The sequence below is a fragment of the Sylvia atricapilla genome, chromosome 14, assembly GCF_009819655.1.
Source record: "Sylvia atricapilla isolate bSylAtr1 chromosome 14, bSylAtr1.pri, whole genome shotgun sequence".
In the NCBI taxonomy this organism is placed as follows: Eukaryota; Metazoa; Chordata; class Aves; order Passeriformes; family Sylviidae; genus Sylvia; species Sylvia atricapilla.
The window spans coordinates 9,832,419-9,849,742 of record NC_089153.1 but is presented as its reverse complement, the minus strand read 5'-3'; positions in this window follow the sequence as shown (position 1 = coordinate 9,849,742).

Genomic DNA, 17,324 nt, shown 5'->3' with positions numbered 1-17,324 from the left:
AGGAAGGAGGCTCCATACCTGCCATGGGCTGTTTATTTCTCATTGCTCTGCTTTCCCTGCTATCCTTCACTCCCTTGCCTTTTACACACTGCACCATGTCCCATGAAAGCCTTAGCTCAGCAGATGAGAAAGAGTTTGCAGAGTCTGACATAATCACAGGTCATGGTTGGAGCCATCCTGCTGCCATCGGGGCTCCTTTGTAACTCCTCTGGGAGTTACCTGTGGGAGGATGAACTCACCAGCAAAAGCAGCCAGAGGATCCAGGGCAAAATAGCACAGCTGCTTCTGGCTGTGCAACATCTGGAATTAACCCACCCCATCGAACTGTCACCTGCAAGGGCTGGCCAGGCCTGAGCTCTCCGAGTTCCCCAGGCTGTAAATCCCGGGGTAATCCCAGCACTAATGAGCTGGGGGTGCCTCACTGGGGCTCACAGATCCACTCACACTAATGTGAGCTCCTGGCCCATGCACTGCCTTACACCCTTGGGCATCTGCACCCAGGGTTTTTCATATTTTTCAGGTTAGGACTTGACTTTCCTGTTTTGTCTGCCCACTGGGACTAACATCAGTCCCCAGTTCTATTGCCTCATAGTCTGTAAAAAGCAGAAGAGAAGGAAGAAACAGTCCTTCCCATTTAAAGGAAAAAAAAAAAAGGAAAGAAAGGCAGAGTGGGAAGAAGAAAACTCAAAAGCATTGAAATAGTGAAATTTAGTCTGTAAAAAAGTCATCAAAAAAATTCCTGCCGAGTCCCATTTCTCTTAATCTAGAAAAAAAAGTGTTTCTCTTCTTTCCAAAGGCTATCACATTTTTTCAAAATAAAAAGTAATTAAGGAGCCTAATGTGAGGAATTTGAGCTAATCTTATAAACCCTGTAAGCACTTAAATAATTAGAGACCTTCACTGGTATTACATGAAGATAAATGATTCCATACAGTCCAAAGCTAAACCATAGTCCTACTAAGTGTAGGAATACAGGAATATATATAAATCTCTTCATTTTTTCATGTAGAAAAATGAAGTACAGTCGATTTTGAAGATCAATGGAGTTGCCTTTTTCATCTTATTTTATTATGCAAGCATGCCATGAGGGAATTTTGGCAGCAAGTGATCTGAGAAGCCTAAAAAATACGTTTGTTGGCGTTAGAGTAGTAAGCAGGATTTTCGATCAGTGATAAGGCATTATTTGTTCATATATATACACACACATCTGCACATGTATTTTCGGCACGTTGCCATAAATCGTGTGAAAACACAGAGCAGATGTCCTGCACTGGTGGGGCTGTCGTGCCTTGGTAGTGCTTTCCTGGGAGCTGACCCACAGCAGGCTCAGCAGAACATGCCAGATGGATAAAGTCATGGTGCTACTGGAAAAGAACATTTACACATGGGGCTAACCTGGGTTTTTAAACACAAGAGGTGACTTGTCTGCTTCGTCAGCTCTTAGATGAGTCAGACTGCATGCAGATGGTTTCATTAGAAGAGTATTTTCCAGTAACTGGTCATTTGTAATGTCTGTACATCCAGAGGACAGGTTTCCTCAGACATTTCCTGGCCCATGCAGGGGGATGCAGCAAACCATGGTCGTGTTTGAAACACTGCTGGACCCAGAAGATGAGTAGCCAGAACAAAAGGAGTTAAAAATGACTGGTCAGAAAAACTGTTTACAGATTGTAAAGTCTTTCTTTCTCATGGGGAACTGCACATTAGGTGGAAACTGGTCATATTTATCCTCACTGTGCCCAAGCCAAAGGATTTGTGTATCCACATCCCAAATATGCAGCCTGAGGCAAGATCTAAATAACTGTTTTTCTGAATAAACTGTTTAAATTCTGCTTGGCTCACTGCTCGTATTTCTAAGGGCAACACAGTGACTGCTGCAGAGATATATTGCTTAGCATCCATCCATGTTTCCCTGCATCAAAGATTATGGGGACTAAAATAATAATTCTCTCTATAGATACATAGCAATTTATTAGAAACTGAGGATTAATGCAGCAATATCCTCAGCAGCAGCAAACAAGATATAGAAACAAATGCACCTTTAAGCAGCATCAGAAGGACTGTAGCACAAGGCAATTCCAGAAATATCGGCACTTTATAGTACACATTTCTTAGAGTTTTCCAGTCTAATCTGCCATCACAGCCCTGTTTGAAAAAACTATCAAAAAAACCACCATAACTGGCCATTTGTGAGGAACTGGGTGCAGACCAACAGAGAGGTCCAACACAAAGATTTATGTATACAAATAGAGGTGGTGGGGAAATGAACGGGTCACACAGGAGCAGCCCCTCTGCTTGCCAGTTTGGCTCCTGGTAACATTTCCAGCAACTTTCCTACATATCTGAGGAGCTTTACTCAGGACATGTCAATCTGGGGATGTCAGGAGCACATTCCTGTGAGCTGGAGGGGGCAGAGGGACCCCACCACAGCAGCACTCACAGCACAGGGAGAGGCCAACCCAGCAAGGTGGGGCAGCAGCACAAGAGAAATGTGGCAGAATTTGCAATGCCCCTGCAAATATTTTCCACTTTTCAGGGCAGAAATTCAGCAGCGAACGAAAAATTAGAAATGTCACATGAGTACGTTTTTTAAAAAAAAATCCCAAACCCACCACTTTCTGTGCCTTGCTTGCCAAGGGGAAGCTCTAATTCATCCCCTTGGCCATCTCTGTTGAGTTTTCCTCTCTACAATTTGCTAAACAGCAGGATTTTCATGGTTACCACTGCTTGCTATTGATAGGGCTCAAACACAGGGTGCATTTTTGCTGGGGACACACCACCCAGAGCAGTGGGCACAGCTGAGAGGCTCAGGGAGCCCTGCTGAGGGCAATGAGGGAGGGCAGGCACTAACCCAGGCGAAAGGTGATGGGGAGAAGGTGCTCTGTCCTTGCTTCTCCTTGCTCTGGGGTAGAGACACGGTGTGGCCACCTCCTGTGGGTTTAAACATTTGGCGAGGCCACAGGGTTGAGCTCTAGGTCCATGCTCTGGGATTACCCCTTGTGCATGCACCAGCATCTCCAGCTAAGGCTCAGCATGGCTCAGGGTGGCCAACTGCCAGCATCCAAATATTTTTCCCCATCCTTTTTTTTTTGGCACATTCGTACATAAACAAACACAGACATATTGCATCAGTGGATGGTTCATAGGAGGGAATTACCATGCTAAATTTAAACATTTTAAAAAAACCCAAACCAATGCAATAATTATTTTCCACCAAAAGATCATATATTTTCTTACTTTTGATGTCTAATAAGCTAATTTCAATCAAGAGGTGGCATAATTTCCTGCTTTTGAAGTCTAATGAGTAAATTGCATGGAAACCTCCATAAAGCAGAGAACTCATTAATAAATGTATAGTCTCTTTGTCCAAGACTTCCAACTTTAAATCAAACACACAACAACCAGATGTTTTTCACATTACTGCATTTCAAGATTTTACTGGAAGTGATCTCATCATACATACTTAATGTAGGTATCCAACTGTGCATGTTATTCGTATCACGAATCAGGCTGTGCAGCTTTAGGACACTGTGTGGCAAACACAGCTATTGTTTAAAGTGGATAAAATTTATGCTAAGCTTGCCACAGGGAGATGAAGGAGCCCAAACTGGATGCAATATGCTGATTTTGATGAGTGTCAGAAGTGAGGAAATTATATCACTCAAATGTTTGGACTTATTTTTAGGAAACACTGAGCCACTGTTTCTGGAAAAGATATTGAATTTAGGCAATCTACTAAATCAAAGACTTTTCTGTTTTTCTTTGAAGTAGGAAATTAACTGCAAATGCAAAAAAAAATTGAGACCAGGACAAAGCTGAAACAAGATGTACTTTTTTTCAAGGAGAGTGAAAACGAAGGCTCACTTGAAGGGGGAGGGGAAGTGGAATAACTTTTCAGTAGGAAAATATTGCTTCATCAGTTCTGAAGAGCATATATACAGCTAGCTGAGGGTTTGAATTTTTTCTAGGAAACATGTCAAGCTGGGGGAACAAAGTTTCCTTCCCTGAAGGGATGCAGAGCACAGGATGCAGCTCAGCTTGCACGCCATGGCTTCAGCTTGCTTTGGTCATTAGGGAAATACCCTGATGGAGTAGTGGACTCAATACCCTGTTGGAAACATCCACTATGGAATGATATTAATTGGTCACCTCTTAATTGCCAGCAAGAGCTGGCTGAAAGGTTTCCAGGACTGTTTATCACCAGAGCAGAGCAGTGGGAAGCTGTTTGCCCAGGGCAAACTCACAAGTTCTGTTCACTGCAGAGGAGCCTGAGCAACTCCCCTGCTCTTCTCCCCATGTCCAAGTAAGACTTTGACTCCGCTGAAGAGTTTAAGAAATGCCATAGGAAGGTGTCTCAGGAGACTTCACACTCTTTTTTTGTTCCTTTTTTCCCTTTGCAAATTTGCTGAATTGGAGTTGCTGAGTCCCCCACCCACCATGTCTCCACCCTGAACCAAGGGGCCACAGGAGACAAGCAAGAAGGAAGACAAGGAGGAATAGCTTTAAACTGCTAGAGGGGAGGGTTTGATCAGATATTAGGAATAAATTGTTCTCTGTGAGGGTGCTGAAGCCCTGAGATGGGTTTCTCAGAGATGCTGTGGCTGCCCCATCCCTGGAAGTGTCCAAGGCCACGTTGGATGGGTTGGGGCAACCTGATCTAGTGGAAGGTGTCCCTGCCCATGGCAGGGATGGTGGAACAAAATGAGCTTTAAGGTCTCTTCTAACCCAAATCATTTAATGATTTAATTTGAGAAATATGTGAAAGGATCTCATTTTGCCCTTCGTATCAATTCATCCCAACCTGCCCTGACACCACTGTCCTGCAGAGATCTCTTCTGTTCTGCTACTGCATTCCAGGCCATCCTCAACAGCAAATGGGGGGCTCTCAGCCCTTCCACAGAGAAATTGCCTCCAGAGAGGAAAATGCTACCCCTTCACACAGGTCAGCTTTGGCCCACAGCACAAGGAATGGGGAAACTGGAATACTGACCAGCATCTGGCTGGTTTCCTCTTTGAGAGATGTGGGAAGTTTACCGAATCTCTCAGACCATTCATTGGGAAGGGAATTACTCATTTTCTCTTTCTACCAGGAGTACAGTGACAAGGAGCTGCTGAATTTGTGCCTCTTACTTGCAGCCAAATTATCTGACCCCACCACATCTGAGCAGGTTCAGTGGAAACTTTCCAAGCCTGGTGTAAAAACAAGGATCATTTTGGCACATATAAACACAAAGAAATATCACATTAAAATGAGGGAATTTTGAGAAATATTAGGCTTTTCAAACAAATTAGCAAACCCTTTAGTGATGTCTAGAGACAGCTCAGAATAGAGAGATCAATTAAACAGCCATAAGAAGAAGGAGAGCACGTGGTCCCAGGCTGTCCCCAGACCTGAGCTGATGTCCTTGGCACAGCCCAGAGATGTCATGGGGGTACCAGGGCTGAGTATGGAAACTGAACTGCCCAGTGTGGCTGCTGCAGGAATTAGATCACTCTTTGGCCCTCATTAGATCAATGCACAGGGCTGGAGGGGGCTCTGCCCTGGTGCACCAGCACATGCACCATCGTCCAGGTCTTGGCTCTCTCCTCCTTTGCAGGAAGAATAATTTTGGTGCATTGCTCACAACACACACACTGATAGCCCATCAATTATCTTTGTAAGATCTGTAGCTCATTATGAAGAGAATATAGACTTAAGTTAGGAGGCTGAATCCAATTAGGCTGCATTGAGTTACCATGTTCCAAGCTTTAGAGAGACCACAAAAGCCCCATCCCACTGGAGATGTACAGTTGATGTGCTGGGTCTTCAAAGAGCAGATTTTGCAAACCCACTGATCATTTCTGCAGCAGTCCTCATTATCCCCATGCCAATTCCTGCCAATCATAACTGGCACTGTGAAATAAATCAGCCCCCAGACCTCTGCAAAGAGGTTGGGAACCTTCTGGAGACTTGGCACTCGTGTCACTCTGCTCACCACTGGGGGAACTTGGCACAGAAGCTTCTTGCTATGAGACTATCAAGGCCCTGATCAACACAGCCTGCAGCATCAAGCCCTGGTCTGTAATCTAGGGAAATTATCCTCTGCCCCCTCTCACCAGGTGCTGGCACACAGAGGCCACAGCATGTGGTGAGGCTGCCCGGCTCTTACCATGTCTGTTCCTGCCTGACCAGGGCCAAAAGCCCTTCAGGCTCTTTGTAGGACCAGTGTTTGGGGGTTTTTGTTCCTTTGTTCTTCTTCTTTCTGTTTTTTTTTAATTTAAAAAAGCATGAAACCAGACTTTGCTGACCAGAACTTAACCCCCAGCAGTTCTCTAGCACAGTTTGGCTGACTCTAGTTGGCAGAGGACTTACTCACAACTGATATAAGGATCACAACCAAGCTGATGCCCTGGAGTGGCTACCCAGAACAGAGGCCAGACAAGGTTAAGGGAATAAAGTGGGTATTTATTAAAGGCCTTCAATAGATACACCTTGGGCAGTCAGGAGCCAAGCTGGACAATGCTCATGAGTTTTTCAGACAGAAATAGGTTTGGTCTATTTACATATCAGGGGTCAATCCTCCAATTCCAGCCTCAGGTAATGAAGTCATATTGCCCCAGTTTGCTCCCCCATAATTGTGTTTGTACTTTTTGGGGCTGAGGCTGTAGGGTGTCCTTAAGTCCCAGGCCTAGAGAGAAATTTTTTTGTCTGACCAAAGTGTGACGAGAGTTAACTAACACTCTACATGGAGTTTGGAGTTATGCACTAATGCAGTACATTTGAAACTTATAAAGACTAAAACCTTAAGGCATCAAAGTGACTTCTGAACCCAGTACCACAAGGAAGGTACCCTGTGGTATCAGGTTCCTTCTACCCAACTGTGCATATTGCGTGGACACTTTTCAAAACTTGTTATTCCGAGGGAAAAAGCTCACCTCAGCCTATAGAGACACTGGAAGGAGCAGCCTTTGAGCACTGGGTTTCATACTTGCTGTAAAGAACGGCCACTTCTGCACAGTATTTGTATTTTGGAAGCAAGAGTCTAAAGGTTCAGATGATCCACTGGCTAATGCTCCCCTGTAGCATCTGTGCTACTGAGAACAGGCAACATGAGGAAAGAAATATCCTGCCCTCACTGCAGACACTGGGATCAGCACATTCCAAAGGTATTACAAAATTGTCACACAATTTGATAGATAAAGGCTTCATAAAAAAATGCAGGAATAAATATAAAATGACTCTTATAAACCTCCCATCTGTTGCCTATTGACAAAGGTTTCAGTCAGCTGGATATCTGAATGTTTACTGAATGCTATATTTTTCTCTAGGATTAAATAGATTGGTTTTGTTACGGGCATTAAACAACTTCAGTTTTCAGGGAGCAAAAGGGCCTTGGAATCAAACAAAAAAGGAGAAGGATAAGGGAGGGAAGACAACCTTTCTTAAAACTGGCTCTGGAGAAAAAAAGAAAAAGCCACTGCACCCTCTGCTGGAGCCTGTTGAGGGGACTCCTCGAGACTGCCTTCGGGAAGCTGCACACATTATGTGTCGTCCTGTACAAGAGAAATTAATTTTTCCTGACTATGTCTTTCCAGTTGTACAGCACAGATGAAAGCACAACATGGCTCACAGCAGCTCTCATCCCAATTAGGGATGAACAGTGGCGCAAATTGTGCTCTAGAAAGCAAGAATTATAAATTCAGTGCCAGCCACACCTGCAAGTTAATAGGGCAGCTGACAAGCTTGCTTCCAGCAATGATTAAAATTAAACATCTTTTTAGCCTAAGTATCCAAAGTGACTCAGGGACTGACTTGCAGCAGCATCCAGGAGCAAATGAGGGAGATCCAACACTACTGGTTTGGGAACATCGGGGTCAGAAATGCTGGAGAAGGGTCAGACACCCCTTTCTCTTGAAGAACACCCACAAATCAGCTGAAACAGCCCAGGGCATACTTCAAACCTGAGCAGATTTTGGGGATCCTCAGCCCCATGGGAGCCCCTGATCACATCCCACTGCTCTTGGAGGGACATGGCCAACTTCTGAGGGGAAATGGAACAAAACAGAGGTATCATCCAGCTATAGATCTGGACAATCATGGCCTGAGATAGACAGCTCACAGCTTCCCTAACAAGCCATTCGTCCATTCTAGAGCCACAGGTCTTCCCCATTTCACAATAAGATAAACCAATCTTATTAGTTAAAGCTTATTATTAAAGCTATGTGTCCAAGAAGGACCTTGCAAAACAAGCAGGAATTTCTTCTGAGAGATGCAGGAGCATGCAGACTACCTGCAGACAATTGGTTATTTCTTAAAAGGGAAAAAAAACCCCATGCCCTATCCCTCATTGCATCAAAGCACCAAATCCTAGGGATGTTTTAATTAATCCTCACGCACCAGTGAAAGGAAACTCTTAGCAGGAAAGACTTTTTTCTGAGAGAACTCATACAGGAAAGTTATCAGCACAAAGGTAATAAAACCACAGGGAATGATCAGTGAATTTAATGGCACAAGAAGGAGTTATTTACAAACCCTCTCTTAATTGTAGTTATCAAACCTGGAGTACATGTTCAGCAGCAGGGTGCTGCTACCACTGGAAGTGGCATTTAAAGTATCACAAAGCAGCTGCGACCCCTCAAATGTATCCAGGGAGACCCCTGCTCCTGTCGTCAACTCTGAGGGATTGTTGTCCACAAGAAAAACTTGCTGCTGGGTTAAAATTGGAGATTAACCTTAAATGGGATGTATTTTCTAGAATTAATGTTTAATTAACCTGGTATTTGGGTGACTTCAATAATGCACTCTGGCCCCAGCATTCGTGGCTCTTCTGCAGAGTATCTCCTCACTCAGAGGAGCCTGGGCTCCTTTTCTGGCTTGTCAGCAGAACCACATCACTCCTCTCTCTCCATGGCTCCCCCTTGTTATGTCAAAGGTGTCAATTCATCCTCATCTCCTCAGCTCATCCCAGCGCTGGGCTTCTCCCACGGGCTGTCAAACCATCAACACCCACCTGCAATCTGCCAGCCCTGCTCACCTCCACTGCCAAAGGCAAACCCCAGCCAGTCCCCTGCTTGGCTGCCTGCAGGAGAGCTCCTTCCCTTCATCCAGCCATCCTCCTCATGCAGGGGGCTCTCCTCCACCACCCAGAAACCCTCCTGAGCTGTGCCCTGGGACATTGTTCCTCCCACAGAAAAGCCAGCTGAGCCTTTCCCCCTGGTGCTGGCCACTGTGGTGTCCCTGCTGCTCTCTCCCTCCTGTGGGTTCAGCCCTGGGAGTGCCCTCACTCAGTGTGGCTCTCACACATCCCTGTTTAAGCTCTGGTCCCCCACGAGGGCCCAGAGGGGCAGGATGGGGAACACACACAGGACCAAAAACACCAAGCAAAATTCCAGCTTCTGGCTCTTGTCTTTGCTCTGTGAGTGGCAGCTTAACCATGCCTTCCCTTCATTATCTTACCAAGAGGCTTGTGTGTAAAACAAACAAATCCAAGCTCTTCAGCCAGCTGTGCTGCACAGCTGGATTCATGAGCCCCAAACAGCAAGGCACTCTGTATGGAGGCAGCTCCCTGCTGCTTGCCTCCACGCTGGGAGAATCAGGCATGAGCAATGGAAATAGGTGAGAGAAATGACATTTGGACAGATATCTACATTTTAGCAGTATCAGACTTTTCTACTTTGAATGCTAACACAAGCTGGTTTATTTTTCTTCATGCCTGCAATCCAGATCCAGTGCTCCCCCATGGGAACGCTTGGGCAGAGGCAGGGAGAGCAGCTTCACTGTAACAAACAGCTAAACAAATGGTTTATCTTCCCTGAATCAGGACCATAGACCTTGGGAGGGATTTTACTTGACCTGGAGTCAGCAACTTTCTCCACCAGCACTAAAAATACCCCTGAATGAGCCGTGGAAATGTGATAGCTCAAACACTGAGCAGTACTTCAGGCTAGACAGTGGTTTATAATTATATGGTTTCCATTCAGAGAGCTGCCAAGAGGCCATTCCCACACAGTTTGTATTTTGGTGAGGACAGGGCTCGGCCAGCCTGAAGGTGAGGGGAGAGGTGGTACCTGCCTTTGCCTATCAGCAAATCCAGCCCTGCTGCAGCACCACATTTCTGTCTGCAGCTTTTCTAAATCCATCAACAGCTCCTCTTAAAGGGTAAAACAAATCTGCTGAATACAAAGGAGTAGCAGTCACCACAATAGCTGTACGACTTATTTTTATAGTCTCCTTTATGTGTTTTCATAATTGGATATCCAGTGTAGTGCAGTTCTCCACCCTGTTAATGCCAAAGCACTGAGAAGTTGTTTGTGGACTGATCCCAGAAGCTGAGGCACCTGCACAGGGGAGATTTGAGATCCTGAGCAACACAAGACCTGTTTGAGGATTTTGATTTAAACTACCTGAGGTGAGATAAATATCTCTTCCTTCTTCCCGATGAAAGCAAAGGTGCTAGAGCACAACCTTGGACACCAGGAGGTGCAGGAATAAACAGATGTTGAAATAAAGGAGGGAAAAAAAGTGGCTTTTCCATTTTGCCCATAAATATCGGCTGTTAGCAGGCATCATGCCATTATTTCATGTCAGATAAAATCAGAGGAGGCAAAGAGACTTATTCTGCACTACACAGCCCTTCCTCAGCACACACAAAACGTCCCCATAAACCCCAACATTGAGGCTGAGCTCCCCTTAACCAGGGAAGGAGCAGGGCAATTGTCAAATATATATATATAGCAGAGACATTTTATCTCCACCTCTACACAGACATGAGGATGCAGGGAGGTCAGGACAGGCTGCTGAGTGGAGCTGCCTTCACCTGCCTTCCTTCAGAAGGCAGTGGCAGCCCTGCCACTGTCACTGTCCCCTGCCCAGCCCAATTCATCTCACCAACACCTTCCTGCTCTGGAAGATGAGTGCTGCCCACTCCTGGTTCCCCTGTGCCCAAAGCCAAGACCTAGCTGGAACCAGGTATCCACAGGCTTGTCCTGGATGTGCCAAGGTGAGCTCTTGCTCAGCAAGTGCTTTGGGGAGGAGAAAGCATCCAAAAATACTCCTGAACCCAGTGACAGGACAAGAGCAGAGACAAGGGCCACAGAGAGTGTCCATCAGCCTGGTGGGACATGAGGGACATCTAGGGGCTGCTGCACCACAGCAGGACATGGGGCTGTGCAGCTCATCCCTGCCACATGGTGGGGACCCAGGAGCCCAAAGGAATTTCTTCCTGCAAGGACCAACAGCCAGCTGTGCACAGAAAACGGCAGGATTTTAAACTGCTGATGGACTAAATCAGCAATGTGGGACAGAGAGGCACTAATGGCCCCTTGCCTGGGCATCTGCTGGGACAGGCAGAGGCAGCTGTCCCCCAGCCAGGGCAGCACTGCAGGGACAATTGCAATGTCAGGATTGCACACAGCGATTCCGCCATTGCAGAAACTATTAAAAAACCACTCTCTGTTTCTGCAGATTGAAGCAAGGCTTTTTGAAGAACCACAAACCCCTTCTTCTCCACAGGCAGAATGTTTCTAAACTATTTCCTGTGAAAGTCTTCAGTGAAGTCTCTTTCTAAATTACACTCATTAGTTAAACTGGGTTTCATTATCATGCTTTCCCTCAGAGCCCATTACACAAGCTGGATGCTGCATTTCAGGCATCCATTACATGCTAATAACAATATTTCCTTTGAAAAATCACTTTTAAAAGACTTTGATGTTCAACTATGTCCTATTTTTTTTGAAGGTCCAAGGTGTTATCAGAGAAGGAGAGGCAAAAGCTTTCTTTGGACATCACAGTACCCTCTAGAATGCCCCTCTAGTTAATCTAAATTATTATTTTTATAAGCATAATTAAAAGAAACAATAAGTTATTATCCCCATAGACAGTGGGGTTTTTCTGGTTTTTTTAACACTAATTCAGGCCCTCTTTTATGAACTCTGGAGCCTCTAGGAAATAGAAGCAACACAAGTCAGAGGGAAAGTGTGCTGCCCCATGGGATTACAGCTTGTCATCTCATATGGTTCATGTGGCATTTGTCACCAGCAAGAAAAAAAAAATGGAGGAAAAACAAGGCATTGCTAATAGGCATCTGCAGTGCTGTGCCCCAGGGTTTATTTCCTGTAAGAAATTAAACTAGAATCTTGCAAAACCTGGATACGTCCAAAACTTGACATTTAGGAAAGCAAATCACCCTCTCTTCCCTCTCTGCAATCTGCCCATAGCCATGGATTTCACTCTGTTTGGGTCTCTATTTAAGCACATTGAGGTCTATCAGGCTGTAGTGACTGGTGAATAGAAGAAAACAAGAAGGATCTGGTCTGTTGGGTCAAAGGGCAGAACAGGCTGTGAGTTTTCAGACACCTGTCTTACCAAAAGAGCATTTTTAGCATAAGTTGAGGATTCACAGCCCTTAGAGCATTGCCAACCACTTTAGTCATGCCTTTTACTTGGTAAAACAGAAAGGAAACTATTATAGCTATTTGCATCCCTTCCATAACAGGGGAAAACAACTCTCCTATTGCTAAGTGACAGACTGAGTCAAGCACTTCCTCTTTAGTGAAAACTTTATTAGATCTCAGCATGGTTACAATTTTGAAAATTGCTTTTAGAGAGTTTTATGAGTTTTAGAGCTAGAATTTAATGCCACTGTCTTTTAAATTTAATCTTGCTTGGAGTACATTTAATTTGATTGCTCTGTGGTGCTTACTTGCACATAAGTTCACCATTTTGCTCCTTATTCACCCCTTTGCAAGCAAGGCACCCACCCTCCCTGCTGCAAGCCCCAAATACAGAGCAGTGGGCATTCCTGCCCCACAGGGTGACGTGCAAAGCCTGAAGAGCTGCAGTGTTTGGGGGGGTTTTTGGTGATTTTCTTCCTCCCCTTCAGACATACACACTATGTAGGCTCTGCAGCCACAGCTAAAGAGAATTGCCAGTACCTCACACACATCTTCCCCTTTGCTCAGTGTCTCCCAGCACTATTTGAGATGAGGAAAATCTCACCCTGCCTCACCTACGTCCCACACAATTCCCCCATCTCCTTCCCAGTGAGGGACCCTCCACTCTCTCCATCACACAGCCCCTGCCATCACTTTGCTCCCCTTGTCCTGCTTTATCTCTTCGACACTCCTGCCATCAGTGCAAAATTAAGTAATTGCCAATCACTGCCACCTGTCTGCCAACAGTTTTTCTGCAGATTTAAAAAATCCTTCCTTTGGATCCAGTTAGGAATTAGCCAAATGTGAAGAAATTGGTTGGTTATCTGCACTGCTCCACGCCTTGGGATGTTGTTCAGATACACAATAAGGCTGTAACCCCCATGAAACACAGCCTGGTGGGGGCAGAGAAAGTGAGCAAAGCATCCCCTGCTCTTGCACAGCTCACACAAAACCTTCATGAATCACTCTTTACCTCCCTGATCTTGATCTCGGGGTATAATGCAAAATGTCAGCAAGTAATTAGGTCTTTTCCATGTTTAATTGACTCCATGAACAAACCTCTCATCTCAGTTAGCAAAATCAAAGTGAAGCCAACAATTCTCCCTGGGGGTGCCAGGAGCCATGCCTTGCAGACCTCCACCACCTTCCCCTCTCCCACACTAGTGGCAGACAGGCAGAAGTTTATTAAAAGACCCCAAAGAAACCCATCTGCAGCCTGGAAATCCAGATTTCCAAAGAGCTCTTAACCCAAATTTCCCAGCGTGGCACAAGAGCTGGAGCACATTTTTCTGCAGCCCAGTATGTTGGTGACCCCTCTCTGGGGACAGGAGCAGAAGTCACCGGTGGTGGCTGCTCTTCTGTGGGGCAGAGGAGTGTCAGAGATGTCATGGGCTGCTAGAGAGAGACCTTGCTGTTGTGTTTGAAGCATGTCCTTGAAGCTGGTGGGTTTCCCTGTGGCCTCTCACCACTGTGCATTCACCTCCTCAGCTTTCAACTGAGTGTGCAACAAGAAACAGAGGATTTGGCACTCAGGATATTTATTAACAGAATTAGGAAAAAATCCCATTCATTTTCTGAGGAAAAATACAAAATTCACTCATTCTTTTCTCCTCTTTGATCCCTCAAACAATATTGGTGATTAACAAAATGACTTTAGGATGATGCAATGTTATCTGGCTTGGTTTACTTGAGACCTGGGCATGGCAAGCAGTGCACAGGAGTAGCTACTATATATTTTTTTTTGCCTCTACAGTCTGTCTAAACATCTTGTTTCAAAATTTTACTGTCAAATAGATTTCCCCCTCTCTATATATGACATCTGACAAGCAAGAAAACAGTACACCAAGAGAGTTTCTTCTTGAGAAAAAAGGTCACTCAGGGATCCAAATGGCAGAGCAGGCTGTGGGAAGATGGGGGGGCTTAAAGCCCCTCATGTAACAGGACCAGCACGATGCCTCCTCTCATCTTGCTGATCTGCAGGGGGCTGTCTGGAGCTGAAACACCTCACCTGGTCTCCACCAGGCTCTGAAGCCAACTCCAGCCCAGCATCAGCTGGTCAAGGGTTGTGGAAAAAGTTCCTTTAAGAAATCATGTTGATTGAATAAGCAAGAATCAACTGTGTCATATTGATTACTAACAGCATGTCTGACTTCTTAAAAGCCTTTTACTTGAAGATCAGCACAGAGCGTGTCCAGAGATGTTCCTGTCTTTAATGCAATCACCTTTGACTTCACAAAGAATACACAACTGATAAATAAATGAAGACTGCCTAGGTCCTGGGCTCTTTTACTTAAGGAAGGCATTAGAGATATCCTGCACTCTTTTAGGTCAGACCTCCAGTGCCAGCATATCATTTTCCCTTCCTCTTCCCAGAGCCCAAAGGGGAGGGTGCCTGCTGGGCTCTTTGCTCTCACAAATGTCAACTCTGCTTCTTCTTAAAGCATTGCTGCTAAGTCTCTTACCATCTTTTTTGTCATTTGTATTTTGCTACTGAATGTTCAAACTTTGCCAGGCTTTGGAACCATTTCATAGGAGCAAGTTTTTCCCCTCTTTCTCTCTCTGTGTTAATAGAATTCTGTGTGAAGATGTTTTACATCAAACTCATTGACTACAGAGGCCCCATAAGAAGGGAGTGAACATCAGTGTCCTGGTGCCCCTGCAAAGGGTGACTGAGGAGTTACATCCCATGCCCATATCCAGAACTGTGCCTTAAGGGATCCTGTCCCAACCTGTAAGCAGGACATCAGGGTCAAGCCTCCAGCCCCCCACTTGTGGGGCACTGTTTGGGCATAGGTAGTCACTCCAGTAGAGTGGAAATCATTGAGCCTCAAGCAGTTGTTCCACCTCAAAAGCATCCATGAACAAAATACAAAATCTGACCCAGACCAGACTCAGAGCAAGGTACAACACCTGCTTTAAAGCTATAACTATATCCCATCCATCAGTGTTCTTTTGGGCGAGGGCTGATGCAGTGGGCACAGGGGATGGTGGGAGGAGATGGATCCTCAATGCTCAGCAGCCTGAGCCCTGCTGCAGCTCACTCCTCTTGGATTTCATTGCTTTCTTTCAGCCAAAAATGAAGATTTCTTTAATAAGCCAGAAATTTCATTTGTGCTTAAACATGGAAAATCACATTATTAAAGGGCTGCTTCACTACAAATTGCTTTGAATTTCTTTGGTGCTGTCATAGAGTTTGGGCTAGGTTCTGCTTTTTTAAGGCAGCTGGGGAGAAAAAACCTGTATAAAGCTGAAACCCGAATCTTCCCTGGGGCCCATCACCAGAGCCATAAAACAACACTGATGAAGTAACTCATTCCTTTTCCCCAGACTCCTGCCTCAGGATTGCCTTGGCACACTCAGGTTCCTTTTTGTCCAAGTGAGGCATTTCTTTCCATTAGTAAATCAGCTGAAGACTTTCCTGGGACAACAAGTTCTTGTTAACAGGACAGGGCTCCTCAGGCCAAGGCTGCCAACAGGCTACTGGGAGTGTCAAGGGCTAAAGTGCTCTGCAAGTGCTGCAGGCTCACGTATTTCCTAGTGCAACTCCTGCCCTGGAGAAGCAGGGAAGCTGCTTCTGTGGGGGCCGTGTATGTCCTGGAAGCATTTTTATTTCTTCTAACCACAGAAGGGTATTTGCTGCACCTATGAGAGATGCTTAACTTGCTGTGTGTTATTCACCCTCCCCAGGAACGACTTTAATTTTGCTGTGTATGAAAAATCAACATGTCCACATAAATATTCAGCCCCACCTGCAGAGGCAGATAATGACCAGACATTGAAGACAAGTCAGTACAATTGAGCTGTGAAAATTTGTTGTGGAAAAAAAAAAACAAAACCCAACACTTTCCCTTCTTCTCCTTCTTTTGCTTATATTTTAGCAAAAGTCTCCAGTGTTATCCAGGTTGACAAATGTTTTTAAATTTTTATCATGAAGTTGGTTGCCCTCAAGAAAGAAAGACTCCCACCTACGATTCACTTGTTTAAAATTCCATGTTCTAACACAGTTACCAACTTATATTTGAAAAGAGAAGAACCCACTCAAACCCCCACCTCTCCATGCAAACCCTAATGAGAACTGAGATGACTTTTGTGACTGAGCAGGGCTCTGAGCCTCCATCAACACCCCAGCTTTGCTCCTCCAAGAGTAACATTTTCACCTGTACATTAATGACCACAGCTCGGCACTTTTCCAGTGTGTCCCACAGATTGGCTTCCCAGGCATTTTCAGGGATGCATTATTTAATCAGAGTTTTTCCAGCAGCAAAGGGATGCTCCTACATAAAATCTTCCAGTTTCAGCAGGGGCAGTCACCCAGCAGCAGAGGAGAGCAAGTAAATACCACTTTCTGTTTCAGGTTACAGACCAGCTGGGGCAAAACAGTATAAGGAAATCCAGTTTTATCTTCTCAATCTATTAAAAATTAACTGGGTGTAGAGGAAGAGAAAATACATGTATCTGAATCTGTGAGGGAAATAAAGGGCTGGTAAAGTACATAGTTCTAGAAATATTTAAGGTGAGGGGAGGGGGTGATGGGGGATGAAACAATTAGGCTTTTGAATAGAGAGGTAGCAAACTCAGCCCTGCAGATTTGCTTTTTTTTCTGCACCATTTCTGCAGAGATTCATCCCCCTTTTATTTTATAAGTTTGTATCACAAGGTCCCAGACTAACTGCCTAAAGTTGCAACCCAAGTCTATGCTATGCCCTTCTATTTCCTCATACCTTAGAGGACTTCTGAGGGATTCAGCTGAAGCTTTGTCCTCCCCAGGAGACAGAACATAGGTAACCAAAAGGTATTTTGTGTTTTTAGTCCACTCACTGAAACCAGCCCACCTCAGGCTGAGGCAGGTTTATTAATAAGGGCAAATAAATTTGAGAGGGAGCCTTCAATCAGAATTGTGCAGTAGCACAATT